Below are 22,948 nucleotides of genomic sequence, written 5' to 3'. Positions count from 1 at the left end.
TGCTGCAGCAACCAGGGCTAAGGGGTGGAAGTGTAAGAGAGAAAGGAAACACCAAATGAGAGCAACTCCATGAGCCATTTTCCCTTCAAGTCATTGGCAAACTCGCAAAAGGCTCTGAAGCTAAAGAAGATAAACAGAAAGAAAACTATGTGTTGATATGTTATAAAAGTAATGAAGAAAGAAAAATCTTAAAACCATATGAACAAAAAGACTGCAAAATATGAAATCAATACTGGATACTATTACTGTTATTATATATATCATAAACAGTTACAAAATATAATAAAAGATTAGACTTGGATGGGTGGGTATAGTTTGGTGGTAGAGCACATGCTTAGCATGCACAAGGTCCTGGGTTAAATCCCCAGGATAGATAGATAGATAGATAGATAGATAGATAGATAGATAGATAAATGATAAGCCGTCATTAAAGTAACAGTAAAAAAGAAAAAATGTCTGAATATAAACTTAGCAAGAAATTAGCAAGACTGTAAGAGTAAAACTTTTAAAAACCATAGAAAAACACAAAATTGCAAAATGAAAAGAGCTGTTAGTGGCTTGGAACACCGATTGTAAAGATATCTATCTGTTCTTTCTAAGTTATTATACCAATTAAAGAAATCCAGAAGTTAAGTTTGATTTAAAATCCATGTGAAAAAATAAACAGGAGTAGCCAAGAAACCCCTGAAAAATACACAAATAATGCAGGATTTGTACTACCAGTTATTAAAAATTATCATAAAGTCTCTATATGGGGTGTTTTGGCACATAATGAACAGAAGGCCAATGGAACAAAATAGAAAATCCACAAATCAACCCCAAGTGAATATAACAGTTCTATTGTTTTTCTGTTTTCTCTATCATTGGCTCCTGCACTATTTATACATTTCTTTCTTCTCCTTATTTTATTTGATCTTCTATTTTTTGTTTCTCAAGGTGGAAGCTGAAATCACTGATTGGATACATGTCTTCTTTTCCACTACAGGCATTTGATGGCATAAATTCCCCTCTACATACTGCTTTATCGGTACCCTCCAATTCTGATATGGTTTGTTATTTTCATTCAGTTCAAAATAATTTCTAATTTCCATTCTGATTTCTTCTTTGACTCATGGGTGATTTAGAACTACATTTGTTTTCCGATTATTTGGGGATTTTCCAAATTTTTTTTCTATTATTAAATTTAAATTTAATTTGGGGTCAGAGAACATACTTTGTATAACTTGAATAACTTGAATCCTTTTTAAATTATCAAGATTTATTTTAGGCCCTGAATATGGTTTGTCTGCATGAGTGATCCCTGTACAGTTTGAAAATACTGTATATTCTGTTTAGTGGAGTATTCCTACAACTGTCAGTTAATAGGTTGATAGTATGAGTATCAGTTTTCTAGAGCTGCCATAAGAAAGTAGCACAGATAGGGGCTTAAACAACTAAAAATTTGTTTTCTTACTATTCCGGACAAGATGTCAGCAGGGTTGGCTTCTTCTGGCTTATAAATGGTTGTCTCCTTCCTGTTGCTTCACATGATCATCTGTGCATGTCTGTGTCCTAGTCTCTTCTTACAAAAGCATCAGTCATATTAGATTAGGACCCACTCTAATTCCTCATTTTAATTGAATAACCTCCTTAATGACCCTATCTCCAAATACAATCACATTCTGAGGATCGGGCGGGGGAGAGTTCAAACTTTAACATGTGAATTTGGGGGGGATACAATGCAGTCTATAACAATATGGTACAAGTATTCTATATTTTTTCTTATTTTTGCCTACCTATTCAGCTAATCACTGCAGGAGGGGTGTTGAAGTCACCCGCTATAATTATGGTTTTGTCCATTTCTTACTAAAGTTCTTTTAGTTTTTGCTTCATATATTTTGAGTCTTTGTTATGAAGTATATAGTTATAATTTTTGTCTTCTTGATGAATCTACCCCTTTATCATTATGAAATGACCCTTTTCATTATTGATAAAATTTTTTGCGTAAAAATTTTGTGCTTGATTTGAATATAGCTACTTCAGATTTTGGGTTTTTTTTTTTTTTCAATCAGTATGGATTTCTTATAGGAAGCATAACAATTTCCCATACTTTTTGTAGATAATGTATTATCTTTAAGAATCTTTTAAATTCTAACACTTTATCAGAATTTCTTTGAAACATATAATTTATTTTGCATTTCAAATCTTATACACATACACATATGTATATAGATACGCATACATTTAAAATAAACATTATATAGTCAAATATTAAATCTGTATTATATACAAAATCAGCTCACTAGCATTTTCTCTGACACTTTTAAGCCAGCTGTGAACCACCCAAGTTCCAATTATGACACTTTTAAGAAACAGTGAATTTTGCCAGGGTTACAATGGACATTTTGGCTGTGACATTTTCAATTTCAGCCTTTAGTTAAGAAAGTCCTCCTAATGATACTTTCAGAGTTCAAATGAAGAATTATCCTGGTAATACACTACAATACCTTAGAGCTAACACATTGTTGCTGAATATGAGCAATCATTAGGAAATTTTTCAGAATATGGAATTTGATTCTTCTATACTCATTCAAATCAGATTTGTAAGCAGTAAGGTTTGAAATTTTTAACAATATCAATAATTACTTTAAGATATGTATTTTAATGAATATTAACAATTATTTGGTTATAACTCTACTTATCTAATTTAATTATTCATCACTCTTATTAAAAACTAGTATTTTCTAGAGTCTCTTTTCAAGTAATCTTTTATATTAAAGTATACTAAAGATACAGAAAATTGCACTCATTGATTGTGTGAATGGTAATTAATTTTCCAAAGTGAACATACATGTGTAATCACCAAGGAGGGAGCATTACCAGCACCCAGAATCTTCTTATAACTCATCTCAACCACTACATTCTTCTGAATTACTTCTCTATGTATTAGTCATGTTAGTTTTATTCTTCTGCAGAAATGCACACAAGTGAGGTCAAATAGTATGTTTATTTAGTATCTGGTTTCCTTTGCTCAAAATTTTGGTCTGAGATTCACCCATATTGTTAAATATAGTTGTAGTTTATTAATTTTCATTGCTGCATAGCATTTTCATGAATATATAATAATTCATTTATTCATAATACTATTGGTGGGCATTTAATTCCAGACTTTGGGTATTACGTACTATGCAGCTATTAACATCCTTGTACCTATTTTCTTGGAGCACATACGTATGTATTTCTAGAGGTAGAATTACTGGATCACAGAGAATGTGTACGTTTAATTAGTAGATAATGTTTCTGTGAAATTATACCCTATGAGTAGTATATGAGAGATGCAGTTGCTGCAAATATTGACCAAAACCATATTTTTATTCCTTTTCATTTAAATCATTTTGGTTACTACGCATTGATATCTCTCTTTTTTTTTTTTATTTTTTAAATTTCTGTGATGATTCAATGAGCTGGAACACTTTTAAAAACATTTCTTGATCATTTGGAAACCCTTTTTTTTTTTTTGAGGTACTTACTTAAATCTCTTTTAGTTTAGTTTAAACTTCTTTATTTTTCCATTATGCTGTTTATCTGTTTCTAACTGATTTCTGTCTTTATATACTCCTTTTCATTTTTATGTATTATAAATATCTTCCTCCTCACTGTAGCCTGGCATTTCTCTTAACTATTACAGAAAATTCTTAATATTAATATTATTTAATTTATCAGTCTTTTCCTTTGTGGCTTGTGATATCTGTGCTCTGTTTAAGAGTTTTTTCTCTAAAACAAAAGTCATGATTTTCTTCTGTTATCTTTTATTAGATATCATAGACTTTACTAGTCTGTTTTATATTTAGATTTTATGTTAATTAAATCACTTAAACACAGAAATTTATTTTCTCAGTGTTCTGGGGGCTAGAAGTTTGAGCTGAAGAGGTGGACAGGGTTGGTTCCTTTTGAGGACAGTGAGGAGGAATCTGTTCAATGCCTTGCTAGAGCTTCTGGTGGTTTTCTGGCAATTTTTGGCATTCCTGGGCATGTAGAACCATGTCTCTGATCTCTGCCTTCATCTTCACATGGTGTTTCCTCTGTGTGCAGGTCAGCATCTAAACTTCTTTTCAAAATGACCTCCATCATATTAGATTAGGGCCTACCCTACTCCCCCATGACCTCCTCTTAACTAATTACATCTGCAATGACTCTATGTCCAAATAAGGTCAAAATGTGAGGTATTGCAAGTTAGACTTCAGCACATTAAGTTTGAGGGGATATAGTTCAACCTACTGATTTAAGGTCATCTGTAATTGCTTTTGGTGAATGGTGTAAGGTATCACTTTTCTTCCCGATGGATAAACCAACACCATTTATTGATAAGCATTTTTTAAACCACTTTGCTGTCAGTGCTGGCTTATTCATAAATTAAGTCTATATATGCCTGGGTTTGTTCCTGGAGACATGTTCAAGGATCACTGGAGGACTCAGTATTTTTAAGATAACCTCCAAATTGATCAATCACAATAAAAAATTCAATAGCTGTTATTTTTTTTTTTTTTGGTGGAAATTGATGAGCTGAATCTAAAATACATCCACACACACATCCACGGGGATACAGATATCTAGGAGAATCCTGAAAAGGAAAAAAGTGGGAGGATTTACCAAGGTAGAAGTTTAAACTAACTGTATTAAGATGGGCTAAGATTAGCACGATGATAGACAAAGGGACTCTTGCACCCCTTCCTAGGTGGCTTGTTTTTTTATGCTCTGAGAAAGAATTTTATGTTAAAATTTTTATTTGCTAATTTGTTGCTTTTATATGGAGTTGCAGGTGTTGACCTGGCATACAGCTGCTATTCAAATTCACTTATGAACCCTAGTAATTTTTCTGTAAGTTATTTTAGATATTCTACAAGCACTATTATGTCATCTGCAAAAATGACAGTTTAATTCCTTCTTTCCATGCCTTGTACATCTCAATTGCTTTTCTTGCCTATTACCCTGGACAGGACTCCAGGGCAATGTTGAAGAGCAGCGGCAACATCATCCCTGTCTCATTTCTAATTTCAGGGCAAACACTTGATTAATCATCATTAAGGATGATGTTGGCAGTGGATTTGTTATAGATACCATTTACCTATTTCTGGATATTTGTGTTAGTTTCCTCTTGATACATAACAAATTCACAGAAACGTAATAGCTTAAAATAACACCTATTTATTAACTCACAGTTCTGTAGGTCAGGAGTTATTGGGTTTTCTGCTCAGGTTATCACAAGGTTGAAATCAAGGTGTCAGCCAAGCGAACTTTCATCTGGAGGCTCTAGAAGGAAAAAAAAAATCTGCTCTGAAACTTATTCTTGTGTTGTCAGAATCTAGTCCTTCCTGGCTGTTAGCTGGGGGCAGCTCTCAGCTCCTGGAGGCCACCTGCATTCCTTGCCATATTGTCCCCTCCATCTTTCAGCCAGCATCCGGATAGCATGCCAAATCTTTGTACTTTGAATTTCTACCTTTCCTAGTTGCTGACCTCTCAATCCAGATTTAAGGGTTCATGTGATTTGGTAAGGCTAACACAGATAACTTCCGCATTTTAGGCTCAACTGATTTGTGGCATTGATTGCATCTGCAAAATCCCTTTTCCCACCTAAAGTTCCAAAATCATGGGAGTGACTTATATTCACAGGTTCAGTTCACATTCTGGAGGAAGAGATTATAGAAGAGTGAGAATCATTTTAGCATTCTGCTTCAATTTCCTCAAGTGCGTAATATTTCCCTAATGACATAATCATACTACATTTCCTCTTTTTTTTTAAACATTGTGTGGTGAATTATATAGACTTTTTTTTTACTAGTAAGCCAAATTGACATTCCTAGAATAGACACACCTCATTTGAGATTTATTATTCTCTTTGTATCCTGATGGATTTAATTTGATAAGATACTTGGAATTTTTTTCATCTTCAAAACATAGTAATAATCTTTCCTGAGTATAATTTGTTAAGTTTGGGTATTAATATGTGCTGGCTTCATAGAATGTGTTGGGAAGCTGTTTCTTCCTTTTCTATTCCTAGAATATTTTGTACAGATTAGTGATATTCTTTTATGATTTTTAAAAGACTAACCAATAAGTTCTTTTTAATAAGTATAATTTGTTTAATAGGTATATAATTGTTCAGATTTTCTACTTTTTCTTGTGCTTTTTCAAAAAAATTCATTTTATCTAATTTTTGAAATTTATTATCAATGTTTTTTATAATATCCTTATGTTATCTATGCAATGCTCATACAATCTATAGAAATGTCCATTTTTCACTCTTGATCTTAGAATCTTGTTCCTTTTTATCTTGATCAGATAAAAAATAAATTTGTTTTTTATATTCTCTATTATATTTGTTTTACATTTTATGAATTTCTCCTTTTGTTTTTTTTTTTGTTCTACTTTCATTTTAATTTTCTGTTCTTTAACTTACTGATTTGTATGCTAAGATGATCATTTTTAGGCACAAACAAAATGTTTTAAAATGAGAATCACAATCATAATCAAGTTTTAGAAGAATGACATAAATCTAAAGCCTGAATTCCTTTTGACAGATGCTTCAGTTTTACTGTGTATCCCACTCTGTGCTCTGGCCTTGCACTTGTGGACTGCTCTCCTAGGTCCAGACCCACAGGCTTCCTTGAGAAAAAGTTTAACAGGATCTCTGATTCATATGTATTCTTGATACTTCTCATCAAGTTTATTTTCATATTCTATAGATTTGTTTCCTTCAAATTAAATTTCATTCCCATTACCATAACTCCAACTTTGAATTTTTCATTCTACACAAATTCCTTCTGATTCAGCAAATTTTATTCCTTCTCTTGATCATATAATTAACTAATCTTCCTCAAACACCACTTTTATGTTACATATTTGACTAAAACAATAAAATTAATCTATGCTTATTCTTGTTTCAATTAGTTTTTGCTTTTTTTCATTCCTAATATAAATTTTCCTTATTAAGCTACTGATGTCTATTTCTTTAGTAGGATCATTTCTAACTACTCCATCCCTGTGCTCCATCTTACTTGCTTTTCTTTGTGAACAGAGAGTGTTTATTTTAGTTTCCTTTTAGAGTCAAGTAAAAACTAAACACATAATTTGTTTGACAACAAAATATATTTATTGATTACATTTTAAAAATCACTGCATTCGTTAGTTAAGCTGTCATGAGAACAATCGGGATAATATAATTTCTAATTTAAAAGTCAAAACTTGCAGATATGGTTTGGCTTTGGAAGAAAACCTTAGAGAAACTGCAAACTTTTTAGGACTTCAGAAAGTTCTGGAGCTTCACTATAAGCAAATCATTTTAGGTTTAGAGTCATCTTATGGTGATGGAGTGGAAAAATATGTATAAAAAGTTAGGTTTTCATGCCTTCTCCATTTTACCTTCTTATAGAATCAGACACTCCAAGGAAGGAGCAATTAGTTATCACAAAAATTCAAACTGACAATTGACTACACTCTTTCCAGAGACAAGATTAAAAGGCATCGAGAGAGTCTCTCCCTTATTTTAGATGAAAAGGAAAATATGACTTTGGTCCTTATTCAGAATTATACCACTTTCTATAAGAACAGTATGAATACCCTGCGCTATGGGCTTTCCTTTCTTCTCTTTTGAAGCCAAAAGAAGAAAATAAATGTCTTCCCATTTAGGAATAATCTAAATATGGAAGACTCAAATATTACCTTGATTTAAGTATCTGTGTTATATTTACTGACAACTGGATTGTTAATTTAATTTTTAAAAGATTAAAAAAAATAGATGAAAAAAATCTAAAGTTGTTTAGTGGTATTATGTTTGGACTGTTTGGTAATCTTAATATTAATTTTAAAAGGTGTCTTTTTTTCCATGAGAAAAAAGAGTGGCTGTTTTTAACACTAGCAAATATTCACATATTTTTATTGGCAGATAGTTGAATGTTTTCCCACTTCAATATGCCTAATGAATGCATTGTATATAAAATAGATTTTGAAGTGAAGTGTGAGGAATAATTGATTATTAAATGCCTAAGGATGAAGAGGCAAAAAACGGTATATTCCTAAAACGTGAGGGAAGCTTGCATATGAAATGTGAAAAACTGGGGGCTGTGAGTTAGGATATCTGGATTAAAGAGGCAATGTAACATTATACAATGAGCAATGATTTTGAAAGCACACACACCATATACAGGCTAATTGAGGTTAGGAAAGTCAATTAAAAACCGGATCTCAGTTTTTTCATCTGGAAAATGGTGATACTATTATTCAACCCATAGTGTAGATGTTATTTTAATAATCAGGGTTTATTTTATTTTTTTCCTCAGTTCCACAGCTTGATCAATAGATTATAGAGGTTTCAGTGTATAGACATACTAAATGGAACCATAGAAAGTTAAGGAAGTCCTTTGGCTTGAAAATGACCAAAAGTAAATAAAGTAGTCAGGGAGTAAATACCAAGCAGAGACTGAGGCAGACTGGACAAAGAAAGTTTAAGTGAGGCAACTGCGCTAAGAGAAATAATAGAGCAGGAGTCCGAATAGACCGGAATGCAGGGGAAATACATGTTAGGCAAAATTTTTACCAAGGAAGAGAATAAACGATTAAATGAATGCGTGAATGATGGAAAGCAGACGGCACCCAAGGAAACAAGGTAATAGTTAGTGAAAAATAATTCTATTAATTCCTACTACTATTTGAATTTGATGAGGCAAATTAGGATTTTCATGGGCCACTCCCATTAGAATTACTCTCTGTCTCCTTCTCAAGTCAATGTTGTTATATCGGGTATTTGATTAGTCCATCTGCATACTCTTCACTTATTTTATGTGTTCATTTACTCTGTAAATATTTTAAATATCTATTTTATGTTGTGTATTGTAGCCTTAAAAGAGATAATAATCTTGACCTCATTAAGGGGTGTCAGTCAATAAACATAATCAATATATGAAGCTTTTATGCATGTTGGAAAGTGATTTGATTTGGTCTTTGGAGAAGAATAAACCAAGGATGTATCAAAGGAGCTTAAGCTATAAATAGTTTAGTCAAGGACCACCTCACTAAGGGGGTAAACAATTATTTAAGTACTTGTAGGAGTTAGTCATGCAGATATATAGAAAAGGATTCCAGAAAGAGAGATTAAGAAAATAGGTAGAGGACCCCAGGACTGGGCTCTAAAATCAAAAACCATAAAAACTACTAGAAGAAAACACAGACAGTACACTTTTTAACATTGGTCTTAGCAACATTTTTGGGGGTATGGCTCTTTAAACAAAGGAAACAGAAGCAAAAATAAAATAAATGAACTACATTGAACTAAAAATCTTTTTCACAGCAAAAGAAACCATCAACAAAACAAAAACCAGTCTACTGAGTGGGAGAAAATATTTGCAAATGATATATCCAATAAAGGGTTTATATTCAAAATACACACAAAGCTCATAGAATTAACATTAAAAAAAGAAACCTATTAAAAAATGAGCAGAGGCTGTGCATACACATTTTCCAAAGAAGACATACGGATGACCAACAGGCCCATGAAAAGATGCTCAGCATTACTAATCATCAAGGAAATGGCAAATCAAAACCACAATGAGATACCACCTCACATCTATCAGAATGGCTATCATCAAAAGACAACAAGTAACAGTGTTGTCTAGAATGTGGAGAATAGGAAACACTTGTGCACTGCTGGTGAGATTATAAATTGATGCAGCTACTATGGAAAACAGTATGGAGTTTTTTCAAAAAATTAAAAGTAGGACTGCCATATGATCCTGGAATTTTACTTCTGGTTTTTACCTGAAGAGAACAAAAACACTTATTTGAAAAAATACATGTGCTTTAATGTTCATTGTAATATTATTTACAATAGCAAAGTTATGGAAGCAATGTAAGTGTCCATTGACAGACAAACAGCTAATAAAGATATGGTATACATATTCAATGGACTATTACTCAGCCATAAAAAATCTTGCCATTTTTGACAACATGGATGGATCTAGAGGGTATTATGTTAAGTGAAATAAATCAGACAGAGAAGACAAATACAGCATGACTTCTCTTATGTCTGGAATCTAAAAAACAAAACAACATATACAACAAAACAAAAACAAACTCATAGATACAGGGAACAAATGGGTGGTTGCCAGAAGGAGGACAGCGTCAGAGTGGGCAAAATAAATGTAGAGCATTAAAAGGTACAAACCTGTAGTTATAAAATAAATAAACTATGAGGATGTAATATACAGCATAAGGAATATGGTCAATAATCTTGTAATGACTTTGTATGAGAACAGATGGTTGCTAGACTTATTGAGGTGATCATTTCATAATGTATGCAAATGTCAAATCATTATGTAGTACACCTGAAACTAACATAATGTTATATGTCAACTATATTTCAATTTAAAAAAAGAAATTAGGTAGAATGAGATAAGGTCAGAAAAATACTAAGAGAGTAAATAGTGTAGAATCTTATAGGCCATTGTAAGGACTTTGCCATTTATTTTCAGTGAGATAAAACATTGTAGGATTATGAGCAGAGGAGAGCATGATATAATAAATGTTTTAAAAAGATTAGTTTCATTGCTGGGTTAAAAATAGATTCCAGATGGAGGAAAGGACAGAAACAGAGAAACAATTTAAAAGACTATTGCAATAATCCAGGGAAGAGATAATGTGGTTTGGTCCAAAGTTACAGCAGTGAAGTACTGACAAGGGATCAGAATATATTCTGAATATGAAACCCACAAGATTTCTTGACAGATTTGATGTCATATGTGAGAATAAGTTGAATCAGTGATGACTCTTAGGTGTTTTATGTTTTGTTTTGTTTTGTTTTGCCTAAGGAGCAGGAAGACTAGAGTTGATAAGGGTTTAGTTTTGGAGATACTAAATCTGAGATTCAATTTGAGATGTAAATTAAATACCCAATGATGATATTGAGTTAGCAGTGGAATAAACAAGCCTGGGGTTTTGGGTAGTGATCTGGGATACAGATATGAATTAGGGCATTATAAGTTTTAGATAATATCATCAAAGGAGTGAGTATAAATAGAGAAGAGATCTGAGGACTGAGCCATGGGGCATGTTAGTGTTAAGAGGTTGAAAGGAAAGTAAAAACCAGCAAACGAGACAGGAAGGCTTATCAGTGAGGTTAACGTAAGAGGGAAACCAAGCAGTTGTGGTTTCCTGGAATTCAAATGAAAAATGAGTTTCCAGGAGTAGAAAGTGATCAATTCTGCCACTGCAGTTGGGGTATGTAACATGAGAACTGAGAATTGACCAGTAGATTTAGAAAACTGGAGTCATAAGTGATCTCAACAAAGCAGCTTCAATGGAGTTTTGTAGGCAAGAGTCTGATTGCAGTAGGGTTGCACTTTTAAAAGTTTGGCCTGCCTTCCTATCTTTAGAGTTTTAGATAAATTTTAAGTAAGGTAAGGGAGAGGCTACAGTGAGAAATATTTGTTTATTTCCTTTCAAAGCTATTATGATAAAGGGATGATATCTTGCTGTCATTTCGTGTCCCCGAATGCAGTTTTCAAATAGTTATCTATTACTACCGCAGGTTTTTGAGGGAAATATGTAAATGTGATACTTTAGGAAAAATAAAATCTGTTTATTATGATAAGAATGCTACTTCATTTCTGTTTATTTGTTTGTTTGTTTTTTGACTCCATCTTCAATAGAATCTCTTGATGATCTAGGGAGGAAGCTTGGAGGTATAAGCAAAATACTTGCCTTGTGCTAAGTAAACTATTTTTCAAATGTAAGGAAAGCAGCCTCTTTGACATTCTGTAATTGGTTTAATGTAAATGGTGACAGTAGGTAATACTAGGAAAAGCATACAAAGGAAAAACTGATGCAAATTGAGTTTCTTCCTAAGGCAATAGAAGTCCATGTAAATGTATTTATCCTGTTGCCCACCCAGATTCTTATCAAGTTATGTTAGGGTTTCATGGGAAGTGGGACGGAGGAAGATTTTTTTGTTGAAATGATAAAGATCCAAGACCCCATCTGATTGCATCAAACCACTAAGGAGCTAGAACTTCTAGAATATTGACCCTAAAGTCCAAAATTTCAAAAGACTGGATCCCATGAAAAAATGTCAGAGCACATCTCTGTGGAAGCATGAGGTTTTAACTGACACTTAAGCTTCAGTTTAATTCAGTAAATGTCCTTGATGATGATTCTCCATATCAGTCTCACTAACTCTCGGGGCCTGAAACGGGGATTCAGGATGATGGCTAGTCTAGAGGTGACTAACTTCTCCAGTGTCCAACAAATGTGTATGAATCAAGGAAAACTTATTAATACTGTTTACCTATAGTTCAGGGTTAGCCCTGTTCCCTTCTTTCACTTTCTATCATTTGAAGTCCCTCCACACCCCTTCCCTGGTCCAGATCTGGTGTTCTCTCAGGGTTCACTCAGCCTCAGATTGCTTCATTTCTCAGTACTTTTCTCCGTCCTGAAGGCCCAACAGACTCACAGCCATCCCCCCTCTGTTCCCCCACTTCCCCAAATGCTAACCTCATATAGCTTCTTTATAATTCTCTAATAGGTACAAATACACTTAGAATTCTGGTTCCTCTTCTTAAAGGACCAATTAGGGAGTAGATGTCCTTAGTTTTTGTTTGCGGATTTTCTAACTTGTACTAAGAGGTTGACAGACTAAGTTAGCCATAAGAATAACCACAGACGTAGTCAGCTTTATGCTACAGTCGTTACTAAAAACCGGGCACAGGCAATCTTCTGATAAATTGAAAAACATTTTCTATGAATACATATTGTCAAGTTTTGATCTGATTAGAATGACTGTGCTATTTTGGCAAAATTTGCCAGTAAAATATTAACAGAGGCATTCAATTCACTGAATTACAGAACCTTAGTGATGTAAGGTTCTTTATGTGTCATCACCGTTGAGGAAAAATACGGGTCAGAGATGTAAATGACTTGAGGAAGTTTCCTTAACCAGTTCTGACATCTTTCAATAGTTGGTTCAGTATTCTTTCGCGTGGCTCAGGTATGCAGGCTCTTGCCCAGGCTTATAGAAATAGAAGTACTTTACCTCACTGGAGGAATGCTTAACATTTTAAAACATTTAATTCATTTCATTAGAATCAGTTTTAATCATTTTTCTTCCAGGTCAAATACCTTTCCTGGGCATCTTTTTATGTATTGTCAGTATAAGTGATGACCTTACTGTAGAAACGTAGTGCCAGGCAGTTGCAAGAACTTAAGGATGTGCTATTTCTTTCATACTGTAAGACGGAAGCTAAGTTGACCTAGCAAAACTTCTCTAGTTTTAGCAAATAAGAGCTTTCATTTTCTCCTCTGTGCCTGCTTGAATTACAAATGGTTCCTTGAAGCATCTGTTTTCACTAAATTTGACAGCCAGGAAGGAAGGTTCACAATTTCAGCAGCTGTTATTTGTTTTCTTCCTTTACTGAGATGAGCAGCAAGACCACAGTGTCTAGAGATTTGTTTGATTACTCAGCAGGACAGTAGAAGCTAAAGCAGAAAGATGATAGAAAGTATGAGAAGGGAGGGGGAGGCACAACATGAGCGAACATCAGAAAAGGATGGTTTGATAAGCAGGATCCCAAAATAAAGTTTACTGTAATGACATGGTGACCAGAGAGATTACTGATGCACAGAGCTAAAATCAAGGACTGATTCAAGCATGTATATTACCGTATATAGTATACAAACTGAGTTCTAGAAACCATTCTTTCCAAAGCAGATTTTTACCTTATTGGACCTGAGGTTGACAAACATTCTGAACTTGTTGTACCTTTTTTTTTTAAACAACTATTAATAAATTCCAAGCAGGACAGTGTTTTTTTTTTTTTTTCCAAATGGCTTCAAAACAGCATATTTACTTGGCTTAACAAGTGATTGAGAGACAAGTTTGGAATCCAGGATGTGAAGAACCAGTCCAGAGGCAGAGAAAAGCGTATGGAGCTGAGTTGAGCAGAAGACTTAGAAAAGATGCAGAGAAAAGCAGGGTACCAAAGTCAGCATCAAGAAAATGAAAGCAGGTAAGTCTGCTAGAAAAAATAGAAACCCAAACTGCTCAGCGTTCTCAGAGGAAAACACATGGATAACATTCAGTAAAGTGTGAGGGACTAATGGCCTTCTCCTCAGGAGCAGAGCGCCTGAGCATGGAATCACAGAATTTGTTTCTAGGCAGCAACCCAACTCGTGAGACAGGGATAAGCAGTCTATCTCTGTGCGGATTAGAAGAGAAATTTAAAGAGTGCAAGACAGGGAAAGAAGGTCCAATAATCCAAATGGAAAAATTGTGAGAAAGACAGTCTCTCCTGAAGATGTAACAGAGAATGTTGAGACATTTTCATAAGCAACAACATTATTAAAATTATAGTTAATATAAAGAACCCTATTTTCAAACAACTATAAAAAAAACAACTGATGATTGTCTGCCAATTGCAGAAGTAGAAAATGTTGAACCAGAGTTTAAAGGAAATGGAAAGGTAACTTTTTCTCATCAACTAACATTGTGAAGATGCTAAAACAAAGCATATTCTGCGTGATCCTTTTAAGTGGAAATTTAATTTTAGCTAAGTGGATTTTTTTCAACTATCTTTTTATTCAACCTTTAAAACAAAGTATTTTCTTTTAAAAAAAGAAATCTCTATTTTATCTTCAGTGCGGGTCACAGTGACCTTAAATGATTTATTCTTTGGAGAACAAAAGAGTGCTTAATGCCATGTATGGATATTTGTAGAAGTTTGCTAATGTTTTATAGGAGGCTTGATAACAGAATTCTTAAGATTGGAAGCAGTTTTAAAATTGAGTTTTTGCTAATGAGAACAGTGCTGTGCACATTTTGATGGGCAGAGAAACATGGCCTGAGCTTTATCAGACTTTTCAATGTTTGCTTGACATAATTCAATTTATTGGTAAATTAGATTGATAAGCTTAGAGAAACACTTTCCTTTCCCCTTTAAATTTTGATTATTTTGATTAAATATATTGTTCAAAGACCATCCTGATTTTATAGGAGTACAAATAAAATAGAGGTGATGTTTTTAATTAGTGAAAAAGTAAGAGAAGTGTAATGCTGACAAAATAAATAGGTGAACAGAAATTCTAATAGAGTTTATGTTGTGGGGACAGTTATGTTTCAATTCAGAGAGATTTGTTTCAAGACAGAACGATGGATGTTGGTTTACTAATATAACACGTCAAAATCTATGTAGGGTTACTTGGTACCTAGGAAATACTTGACGTCAAGTTTTGGGAAAGGTATGTCCTACCCAGTGGCAGATATAAATTTTTTTTTTAATAAATTTTGTAAAATTTCAGCTGATGGAGCAACTTCCAGGAAAGAGAAATTCAATGAGTTTATGGTCATTTCAAAATAAATTTTCAGATATACTTGTATTTGAAGGATATACAAGAACAACTTGAGTGGTTATTTCTGATAATAAGATTATAGGTGATTCTTTTCTTTGTGTTACTCTTTATTTCTATTTTTTCTATACTGTTCTTGCATTGTTTTTGTATTAAAAGTGTAACATTACATTTTTTCCTAAACTGATCACCTATTTGGTCCATCTAAACCTGAAAAACTAGAGTCGCTATTGAATCACAGTAACTCAAAATTCACTGGTTAAACTTTCAGTATGGTGTTAGTTATATTAGTTTAGTTTACACTAAGATAACAAATAATCTTAAAATTTCAGTGGCTTAAAACAGGAAATGTTTATTTCCCAAGGATAAGGCCTTATTCACTATTGTACCTAAAATGATGGCACACAGTAGCATCTCAATAAACTTGTGTTGAATAAATAAAACACATACATGTGTTCCTCCATTCCCTGTCCCACCCCCAGATTGCCCTCCTCCAGTTGATTGGCTCAGGCTTCCAGGATGCTTAGATATTACTCCACATAAACACACCACTCTGTTCCCTGTGACCTGGGAGAACCATGGAGAATTGTGTACTGGTTCTGTAACTTTTCCTCCTAGAAGTAGCACATATGACCTCTGCTTACATATCATTGCTCAAAATTAGTGGCAGGATATAACTCAAAGAGCAAGTGCCTGGAAGGAGACGAGAACAAGAATTCCTGTGGGGACATTAGTCATTTTCACCACAATTAACCTTTGTAAATTAAAAAAAAAATATGATCAAAGGAGCATCAGTGCTAAAGTTTAGTGGCTCAATGAGAAATTAAAAATTAATGTAACTTGGCCACTTGTAGCAATAGGGCATATATAACCAGCCAATAATTGTATAAATAACAAAGGTGATTCATTCATCAAGAAAGTTCAATGTTATATTGAAGAATTATAAATAAAAACCAATTAGTTAGGAATTCCTGTGTAAATAAGAGGAATGGTTGCTTCAGAACTTTCTAAGATTAACTCAAGTTCATTTATAATGTGGACAATGGCAATTCTATTTTACCTCTGAATTTACAGAAAAGTGCTCCTTTAAAAGGTATCAGTTGTCCTGGGCCTGACGAAGTCATGCCTCCAGGTGAGGAAAAAACTGCAGGATGCTACGCTGACTGTTCCTTCAGTCTGTAATAGTAGGTCCCTGCAGTGGAAGTGACAGAAGATTGGAGTAAACAGGTGTACATCAAGTATCCTGACAGACCTCACCAAGCCTTTGCCTGTCGGGGAAGATCTGCTAAATTTATATGTCTTAGTTTGCCAGTGAATATATGACTAGATATTTTTCTGAAACCACAGTGGAAGTCTGAGATTTGTGGAATATTGGAGAATATTCTAAACTTGAAGAAGAGATAAATTTCCCCTACATTTCAACTTGTTTTCAATGTGATCCTGCTGTGATTTCCACTTTACTACCATATTGTTAGATATTTACTAACATGCCTATATATAATATATTCTGCAATCACATAATCATTATGTCTTATACAAATGGAAATGGAAAATAAAGCAGCAGGATACCTTAATATAGGAGCAAGAATTAGTGTTTGTAAAGAACAGTAGAGAGTTCTAGAAACTCTCTCCAGCTGAAACTGCTTAAAATCACTTAGAAACATGCACATACCCCCACACCACCACCACTTCTATATGCGTCACAAAATTCTATAAGTCTTCATCAAGAAAAGAAATCTAGGTATCCTATATGGAATATAATTAATCAATACTAAAAACATTTTTATTTTTTGTGTTATAATAGTTCAGAGAATTTGTATTATATGTGTGCCTCTCCTATGAATTTAAATTGTAAGAAAATTTGTTACTTGTTTTATATTTCATTTTTGGGTGGCCACTGTATTTGTCATAAATCTTAAGGCCGTAGAATATTGGTGCTAGAAGAATCCACTGTCTACATGTTGAAAAACAGAAGATTAATATCAAGAGAATTGAATGGATCCCTTTAAAAGAAAGACAAGTAATTCTACATATAAAATAGATAAACAACAAGTTTCTTATGTATAGCACAGGGAACTATATTCAATATCTTATAGTAACCTATAATAAAAAAGAATATGAAAAAGAATATATGTATGTATACGTATGACTGGAACATTATGCTGTACACCAGAAACTGACACAACATTGTAAACTGACTATATTCTATTAAAAAAGTATTCTATCTGAATAGTGTAATGACCTATACAATATATTCTTAATTTTGATTGATTATTAACTGGTGACTTATGGCTTGTAATATGTAAAGATATAAGTCATTTACTTAAAGTTTGGGATTTTAAAATACCCAACTGGGAGTAAGGAAGTTTTATATATTTATTTTTTTAAGAAAATTTAAAGTTGGTAACTAAGCACTTAGAAGATGAGTAATGTGGGGCTGAGAACATATAAACCAATGTGCTTCTTTTTCTTTATCTCTAAGTCTATTTTGTTGTATATTAAAATATCCACACACAATAAATAAATAAATAAATAAATAAATAAATAAATAAATAAATAAATAAATAAATAAATAAAATAGCCACACAAGCATATTCAAGTTTGGTGTTTTTATAATATTTGCATTGCCTTTTACTATTTACCTGTCTTATGTTTAAAGACATATAGTTATTATGCTCTTAGAAACACCATATAGTTATATTTTGTTTTTTATCAGCTGTCCATTAACTAGTGGTTTAGAGCATTTACTTTTTTTTTCCCGAAAGATGACACATTTAATCAAGGTAATTATATTGGTGACCATTTGAAAATACATTTAAAAAAATGGCTTGGCCAACCAGATGGTATTTCCATACAAATAGCTGGATCTTTAAGAAATACCCTTTACAAAGTAAACTTGAGGTTGGATCCCAGCAGGAGTAGATCATCTTCCTTATTATTTTTTTTTTTTGACTATTTACATTTAATGTAACTATTGATATACTGGATTGTTTTTCATTGTCCAATCTATCCTTTACTCCTTTGTTTATCCTTTTCTGCTCCTTTTAAAAATTTGCAATTGAAGAATTATTTTATCACTTCTATTATCTTTTTATTTGTGCCTCCTTCTGATAGTTTCTCTAGAGATTACAGAATACATTTTAATTTATGACAATCTGCTTCAAAAATTGTCCAAATCTAACAAAGAATGACAGAATGTTAAAAATATATCTATCTATCTCTGATTACTGTCATGTATTATGCTTCTACATGTTCAATAAACCCACAGTATGCTATTATTATTTTTATTAATTTTATTTTAAATAGTCAATAAACTTTAAAACAGCTTAAGTAAAATAATATCCAATAAATAACTTAAAATATGAATATATTTAAAAGTATTCCATATGTTTTCTAACCTTTATTGTTTATGAAAAGTCAGCCATTATTCTTAGTGCTACAGACTCATATGTTATTAATTCACCTCAGTCCCATCATCAGCTTTTAGATTGTTTCTTTATGCTTGATTTTCAGCACGTTAACAATGGTATGCATAGATGTGATTTTCTTTCTATTCTTAAATGCAATTTTATTCTGCATAGGGTTCACTAAAGTTCTTAGAAGTGTGGGTTGATGTCTTCCACCAATTTTAGAAAATTATCTCTTCAAGTTTTTCCTGTTTTATTCTCTTTCCTCTCTCCTTTTATGACTAAAATTACACATATGTTCTATCGTTTGATATTGTCCCACAGATCTTGAATACTCTATTTCGTTTTTTTCACACTTTTTTGTTTTATATTTTTCAGTTTGGATCATTTCTGTTGGGCCATCCTCAGTTCACACATTAGTTTGTCATCCATGTCTAGTCAGCTAATCCATAAAATAAATTCTTAATTTCTTATATTGCATTTTTAATTTATAGCATGCTATAATTTGAGTCTTTTTAATAGATTTGTTCTTGCCATTGAAAATTCCTATCTATTCTCAGATATTTTCCATTTTTCCTCCACTGTCATCACAGTTATTTTCTTTTTTTAAATTGAAGTATAGTTGCTGTACAATATTATATGTTACAATATTACATAAGTTCACAATTTTTAAAGATTATACTCTATTTATAGTTATTATAAAATATTGGCTATATTCCATGTGTTTTCCAATATATCCTTGTAGCTTATTTTATACTTAATAGTTTGTATTTCTCACTCCCCACTTCCCTGTCCCCACAGGTAACCACTAGTTTGTTCTCTGTATCTGTGAATCTACTTTTTTGTTATATTCACTAATTTGTTGTATATTTTAGATTCCACATGTAAGTGACATTGTACGGTACTTATCTTTCTCTGTCCGACTTATTTCACTTAGCAAAGTGCCCTCCAAGTCCTTCATCATAGTCATTTTCCAAGTCCCTTCTGGCTCTTTGTACATCTGGCCCATCTCCTAGTTTAGTTTTTTTGATGGTTTGCTTTCTTGAGTCACATTTCTTTTCCATGTGTCCTATAACATTTGATTGTATTTTAAATATTAAGTGTAAAAAGACAAATAGATTGAAATAAGTTATATTTTCTCCTAGAAAAGGGTACATCTTTCTCTCTTTCTCTCAGGCCTCTAGGGTGAGGAAGAGAATCTTATTCTGTAATTAGCCAGGTCTGGCTTTTGTTATTTATTTAACACGAATCACTCACTACTGTATTCAAGTCATTTTACCATTGGATTAAGATCTTAGGACTTGGGAGTTGAGTCTGGGAAGACATATAAAAATCTCTTTATGCTTTATACTTTATAGCCCAGCTACAAGCATTCAGGATCGTGGGAGTTCCTACTCTGCCTTCCAGTCTGGCTGCCAGTTTTGGGGGCTGGAGGCCGGTGAGGAGTTCTCTGTGCTCTCTGGATCCGCCACGATGGTCCGTCTCTCGGAAGATCTCTTCACCTCTGCTGCCCTTTCCTCAGACTTGGAGTGGAGATAGGCTAAAGCAAGGGCCTCGGATGCCTCAGAGAGCTTTTTCTATGGTCTCTTGCTCTGCACACAGATCTCTTCAAGTTCGATACACTGATGCCTCAAGGGGCTCTCTCTAAGTGATCTATCCACTAGTACTCAGTGAGAGCCTAGAAAGCTTCAGATGGTTAAAATCAGATCCTTGCCCCACCCTTAGTCCTTAACATCCCAGCCTCCGTTCACAGCATCTCTCTGTCCTGCTCTGCTGTCACGCTGCTGCAAGAAAACTTAGTAATAGCTCACGGGAAAGAGTTGGAATGGTGGGTGTAGACTGTCTTTGCTGATGAAGTTTCTTAGAATTTTAAAACATCACATGGCCTTTAGAAATTCTCATTTTTTCTTACCCTCATTTATGATAATTTTCTCTTCCTCTCATTGCTTCACCACGGATGAAGGTGAGCAGGTCTTTTCTAGCGGGGGAATTATAACATTTTGAATTTTAGTTCATTCAGGTTTCTTTTTCCTCAACTTCCCGTTGGATTTTAATAAAATTATATGTTTCTATTTTATCTGACTTTGTTAAGTTGGAATTAACACTCTTGGCAACGATTTCTATATCCTAAACTGAAAGTGAAATTTAATCTAACTCTTTAAAATCTGTGTTTATCATTATTGTCTCTCTTTATTGTACTAATTTATTAGGTTGTGAAGTTAATCTCACAATGAGGTGACTGCATATTTCTGTGTCCTATTTTTTTTTTAATTTTAAAAAATGTCAAAAAAGTTGCTGCATGATATATGCCTAGAAATGGACACACGTGTACACCTAATATTTTAATAAGTATTGAACACATAAAGCACTCTCCATCATTTAGTTATAACAGACTCTATTGGCAAAAAAAAAAAAAAAAGAAATGAAAGAACTAAGTGATTAAATTTAGAAGGCTATTTAAATGGTCTTACACTGAATTTCTATCTAAATTTCTCCTACTTTGGTATAAAATCCACGAATACTTACCTTAATTAATTATTGATTTATGATGATTTCTTCTCACTTGGTCTTCAAACATCTATTATTATAACACAATTCTCAATTAGAAAATGCCATGTACTTTTTTCTTTTCCAGAGCATTTATTATCTTGTTCTAAGTGAAAATTACTATTTGATCTGACACAGATGAACCCTTGTAGCTAGCAATCCTTCACCTAATATTTTCTAAGACAGACATGAGTCTTAACCCCTCCAGAGATTTTTCTATTTCTTTTGCTTTCTGCTAAGTGACCCAAACAATCAATTCTTTCCTTATTTCACAATATTTTTTATTTACTGAGGATCTCTCTTTTTGTCCTGGCATTTCTCCATATACTGTCATCTCACTAGCTAACAATCTGTCAAGAACAGCATTTTTCCAGTTTGTTGAAGTTACTACCTTCATGAAACGAGTTCCGAAGAGTAACTGATTTTATTTCACAGTAATACAACGTGGAGGGAGGGTTGTTTTTGGATTCTCTTGGTGGCCTAGAAGTAAAACTTATCTACTTAATTAATTTTTAAAACTGATGGAATTGAACCATGACTCTAATTATAATTCATATTCAAAAACTGTTTCACCTTTATTACGTATAACTTCTTATGTTAAAAGAATAACGTGAAAATTAGTGTCAAAGAAACATTTATTTTTGAATTCTACACCATTCTTACAAAAAGAGAGTACTAGGATGGAAGGACTCTCTGTTTCTGTCTCTCTCTCTCTTCTAAGCTAGAGACATCAATAAACTTCCTTCAGGATATTAACTATTACTCTTATTTCAAAGTCACAAATCTTGAAGCTTCTATCTCAATTTAAAACTAGATATTTTGTGATAGCAATCTAATTGTACCCAACTTTGTTTCCAGAGTCTTGGGAGCCATGTTGTTTTGGGGAGATAAACTTAACCATCAAGCTTTTCAAAATCATACCCATTGGCTCATAAACTATTTTACTGAACAAATAGCCCTGAAATCCTCACAAACATAAACAACTGTATCTGCACTTTACATTCTATTCTGAACATTTCAAATCTCCAAGCTTGTAAGCCTTTAGGTTTTTGTTCCAAAGGGATCATAAAATTGCATATTGTAGGGAGAGAGGAAAGGCGTAGGTAATTTCTGCAGCAGGACAGTTGATAGCATTATTTTCATGACATTACTTTAGAGAGAGGGAAGAGGGCTGGCCATTGCATATTGAATGATTTGAAAATGCAGAACTAAGAGATGAATAGAAAGCAAAGGCTGCCTGCAAATTCTCTGAAGTAGCTCACAGCAACAGAACATAATGATGTCTATGCCAACTTAGTTGTACCCCCAAGCAAGAAAGGTTTATTAATACTACTGTATGAGTTTCCTCAGGTATCTGCATATGCAATGTATTTTAACAATAAAAAAGCGCCTCAGCCCTGGTGTATTTGGTTCACACCTTCCATACGAGTACTAATGTGCTCTCTTCTTTAAGCATAGTTTGTTTCAAATAGAGATCTTGTATTTGGTAAATGCCCAGAAGTGGATGTCATTGTTCAAAGTGTTTAAAAATATGTGGCTGGATAATATTTTAAAATATAAACTTGCATGCTTTTATTCTCTCTATATTTTGACATTTTCCCCCTCAGGAAAGATATGTGACAGGGTCT

At 33.2% G+C, this 22,948-nt stretch overlaps 1 long non-coding RNA gene across 3 annotated transcripts in view; it reads right to left on the bottom strand.

Annotated features, from left to right (window-relative positions):
• LOC116663246 overlaps positions 1 to 22,948 on the bottom strand; it is a 65,846-nt gene that overhangs the window by 30,025 nt on the left and 12,873 nt on the right. For all 3 annotated transcript variants that reach the window (XR_004319459.1, XR_004319455.1, XR_004319457.1), the window contains exons 3-4: positions 21,300 to 21,351; positions 5,197 to 5,289 (exon numbers count right to left, since the gene is read on the bottom strand). This is a non-coding gene — a long non-coding RNA (uncharacterized LOC116663246). The remainder of the gene's footprint in view (positions 1 to 5,196; positions 5,290 to 21,299; positions 21,352 to 22,948) is intronic.

Source organism: Camelus ferus, chromosome 1, assembly GCF_009834535.1.
Source record: "Camelus ferus isolate YT-003-E chromosome 1, BCGSAC_Cfer_1.0, whole genome shotgun sequence".
Classification (NCBI taxonomy): Eukaryota; Metazoa; Chordata; class Mammalia; order Artiodactyla; family Camelidae; genus Camelus; species Camelus ferus.
The sequence above is the reverse complement of the archived record's forward strand: the minus strand, read 5'-3'. Positions and strand labels throughout refer to the sequence as shown.